Here is a 4,702-nt window from a genome sequence, read left to right as displayed (position 1 = left end):
GGCGATAAAGCTGGGTTTTGCTTTACAGTAGTTACGCAACTGACATTTTATAATGTGACATTGTCGGAAATCATTTTATAATGTTTTTTCTTTTGTCCTAATATTACTTCATATAATTATTATGAATAAAAATATAGAATAACCTGTACTTTCAAAATAATCTGAAGAATTTTATAAAGAAATACTTTTTTTACATTGTTTCTACTATGGAATTTTTTGCATGTAATATTTTTAATTTCTTATAACAATAAAAATGATTAATATCCTACTTTATTAAGCCACCCAGGTTAAAATATTTTCATATGTTTATTTTTGTCTCCAATGAGCCGAAAAGTAAGGTAGTTTGGAAATCTGTTTTTTTAAGATGAATCTTTTTCATGCTTATTTTGTATAAAATTATTCATGTTAAAATAGATTACTTTTCAATCTTAAATTCAAAATTTTAAATAGAGACACTAAACTCATGATTCGTTCCAATTTGCAAGGTTTGCTTATGAACGTTTTAAGAGTTCTTTTAGTTAAGTCTTAAATAATTTTACCCCCATTCCTTAAAAGAAGGTTGAGATTCAACTAAAAAAAAAGTATTATTTGGGACTTTTTCAGATTTTTAACAACAACAAAATCTACCATGCTACTGTGATATCGCGATCTTTAGTTTTCAACTTCTCGGTACCGAATAATTTTGTTGTATCAAACAGTTTTAATTCTAATCTAGAATTTCCATATCTCGAGAGAACAAAATTATTTTTGCAAAAAAATTGAATCACTATTTAAAGCTTTCTTTGGCTTAAAGTAGTTATTTTTATCTTGAATTTGATATATTTTCAGGTTGTTTAAACCTTTTTTTATTTATATATTATTTATGTAAATCAGTGTTGCGTTTTCAATCAAGTGAGATGACTGAAATATAATAAAGTGAAATACGTACTTTAACAAAATGTATATTTAAATAATTTTATAAGAATGCATATGTGACGTTCCTCGAGGAAAGGGATCTTAGGGCTAACAAATCTATTTCCAGAGTTTTGTCGATGTTAATAGTTTCAAAATCGCTCTTTCATATTAAAAAAAATACATTTTAAAATTTTGTAGAAATTGTTGACGTAAGTTATAGGCTTTAGAGTCAGGTGAATTGAAACTAATTAAGTTGCTTCAAACGTTTCATTGACGTATATGCAATTAAATTAAATTCGTATTTTTTTGTTATTTTTCAAGCAATCTGTACGAAAAAATAACTTTCGACCCAATTTTTTGTAGCAGAGAAATAATGTAAGTAATAAATTTTTTCAGTTATTCGGAGGAATTATTTATATGAAATTTAATCCTTATAAGTTTGAAATTGTTGCAATATTATCAAGAAAGGACCGTAAAAAACCTTGAACAGATGTCAATTATTGTATAGTAGGCAAATATACTTTACATAAATTTTATACTTGTATAAATTTGCTCGGTAATAAGATTACCAATTGTCAAGGCACATTGCAGTTAGATAATTATTAATTCAAATAATTTTTCCCTTGATTTTTCGTATACAAATTTTGCTTTGAAAAAGTTTTATGTTTCCGAAACGAAAGGTATATTTGGTACAAATTCTTATAAGTTTAGTAATAACATTATGACACTACTTCCGATTAATTAAAAATTAATTTTTTCTACACGAAAAAAATATGCGACTATATTAGTTCAGTAATACCTTGGACTAATGCGCTTCGCGTAAATTAGAACTCTGTAGGTAAAAAAGTGAAACTGGATCTCTTCATTTAATTTTTAATATAATCGGTTTAAGTATAGAACCAACGCTATAGCAATACCGTACTACATCGATCAAGTAAGTATTGATATGGGACAGTTCTTTATGTAGAACTCACAACTCACAGATAGAACTTTCACGATTCAAAATAATAGACGCGCTTCGTTTAAACAACGAGCAGCTGCGGTTCTAAAAATGCGAAAACGGAGCAGACCCGCGTATGAAATGCTCACATTGAAGTATCAAGCGGCGCCAGGTGGGGCAAAGCGAAATCCGACACGCTCAATGTTTTATACGCGAACACTCGGTATTTAAACAGAAGTGCGTCGATATAGATATACTTGCTACGCTTCGCTCCGTTCGGCTCTGCTGGTTCGAATAACGACGAACAGCGAGAATCGAACGAATCTGTAACGTATTTTTTATGACTTTAAAATAAATGCACCTCTATAGACTCCAATCTGTTTGAAAGAGCTTTAATTTTTCTTTATTTTCGCGTTGAAATGTTAAGGTTATGTTAAACTGTTTTATTTTTATAACCTAAAATCCAACATTTTTTTCAAATCACTATATCTCGACTTATGTTTCACAAAATGACAAAAAGTTGGTAGGAAAAGGTTGGTAATAAAAAGTTGTTTAAGTTCTAAAAGCTCTAGTTTTATACGTAGAAAGTAGTTTTTTATTTTATTCAGTGGTTCATTTCTTGCGGCCAATTAAAAAATTAAATTTTTTTGTGTATTTTATTGTCACATTTTTTTCGAATCAGTATAATATCTTGACTTGTATTTGTCATAACATCGGAAAGTTTATACAAAAAAGCAATAAAAAGTTGTATAAGTGGCTAAATTTTTAGCCCGATTGATTTATTTGTTTTTGAGAATTTTTAGGTTAAGTGGAAAAATGCGTTTTTGTTTTTCCACGATAATTCGATTAAAAATGAATATTTTTTATTCAAACTTACAGAAAAGGTAGATCCCATGATTCTATTGTTCGAGTTCAATTTTGAGTCAGTTTTAATGAACCGTTTTCTAGTTATTTGAGGTCATGCGAGTTTTTTTCAAAGTTCTGTAGCTTGAAAAGTTTATAATTAATTTTTACGTTTGACGTCACACTTGTTTCGGACTGTGCTCTAGTTTTATCCCTAGAAAACAACTTTTTATTTCATTTAGTGGTTCACTTTTTGTGTCCAATTAAGAAATTTTATTTGTTTGCGCATTTGATTAGATCAATAAAATATTTCTTGTAAGTAAAAGTGTAGTTTTGGGAAGCTTAGTGCCAATTCATTGGCAGCAGTCTTTTGCGATACATTATTTACAATTTTTTAAGACTAAAATAACATGCTTTCTCGTATTTATGTTATGTAGAAGCATTTTTATTTAATAACCTAAAAACGACTAATATTTTAAACTTTTTTTCCCCAATTTGTGTATAGCATAATTTTAGAGCGAAAAGCTCGTGATAATGAAAAATGTAAAATAATAGAAGAATAAATTTTACCTTAAATTATTTAGACGCACGTGTTTGTATATTTTAAAGTTTGTCGACTGATAACGCAAAACGAATTCTGTAGCAATATTACATTTAAAAGGTTGAAAAAGGCTTGCATTTTATGTTGCGAGCATTCTAAATCTTACTTCATTCGATCAGCTGGCGTGCCTTGATTGATCCGATAGTGTTATGTATTTGAACCTATCTCATTACAGCATTATCGTAACTTTTACCGTTCATCATCCTTAACTCTCGCACTTTATTGTTTAAAGGATGTTTGTTACTTCAATTATTGTCGTGCGCCGTTTAAATTTGAGAGCACGCGAGATTTGATATTTAAATAATTAATGTTTAATTTTTCCCAACACATTGTAAGAGTTCGTAAAACTTTCAATTTTAAAAATATTTTATATTCAGAAAATATAACTATTGACCCAGGACATGCAGGTATAGATTGAAACAGACATTATTTCCAACATGAATAACCTTATTTATTTCGGAAACTCTTTTACAATACAATTTCTAATATCACATTTCGTATGTAAAATAATATAAATTCTGTTGTTTGTTGTAACAGCTCGTAGAAATTTATCACACGTTTCAGTCTTGAAATATTCTTCAGTCTTTAGGAATTTCCGAAGTATAAATATAATTTGTCAATAGCATAACAATAATAATATCAGTCTCATTTAGGAATACGGTAGCTGTATTAGCGTACACCGCAGAGAGGATTTCTGTTTTGGCAGCTTGAATAGCGTTCGCCAGAAATCGAGGTTTTAAATTGGTAGTCTAGACAGCGTACAGCAATATGGGTTTGCGAGAAATAGTTCAGATAGCGTGCATTTCTCGTCTAGGAAAGGAAACTGATCTTATGCCTGGATGGCTAACTAAGATTCAGTTGGAGGAACAATCAAATACAAGCCTGGAGCCGAGATGGCGTGGCCAGAAAATAATCAAAATCAAAATATAGTTCAAAATACAAAAATCAAAATACAGTTCAAAATACAAAAATCAAAATCTGGAGCCGAGATAGCGTACTAAATTTAGTAACGTGATTAGGGTTTTTAGAGCCGAGGTGACGTACCCAAAAACAAAATCAATGCATTTTTTCAGAACCGAGATGGCGTGCCTTCTTAGAGACGTTTCAATTGTACTTACTTACGAGAAAAGCTGAAATGGATGACGGGTCAGAGAAAATCAACAGTTTCTCCCTGACCCATCTCGACTCTTCCAAGACCCTCCAGTTACTGTCGAACACCCACCCAAACCAGAACAGGTCGAAGTATTTTGGAGAGAAGTCTACGAAGTTCAGCATAGACTGGACGAAGTCTCAGAAAATATAAATAGCTTCAAGGAGTTATATGTTGCCCTCATAACACCTGATAAAGAATGCCCACCCATCACAACCGAGGAGGTGAAAAAAGTATTAAGAGGGATGAAGAACTATTCCGCACCGGGACCAGA

General features: G+C 30.6%; 1 protein-coding gene across 6 annotated transcripts in view; it reads left to right on the top strand.

The window, feature by feature from the left end:
- LOC117183102 (membralin) overlaps nt 1–4,702 on the top strand; it is a 429,991-nt gene that overhangs the window by 92,165 nt on the left and 333,124 nt on the right. The window lies entirely within an intron of this gene.

Source organism: Belonocnema kinseyi, chromosome 2 (genome assembly GCF_010883055.1).
Source record: "Belonocnema kinseyi isolate 2016_QV_RU_SX_M_011 chromosome 2, B_treatae_v1, whole genome shotgun sequence".
NCBI classification, from domain to species: Eukaryota; Metazoa; Arthropoda; class Insecta; order Hymenoptera; family Cynipidae; genus Belonocnema; species Belonocnema kinseyi.
Note: the sequence above shows the minus strand (reverse complement) of the source record. Positions and strands in the feature narration are given on the sequence as shown.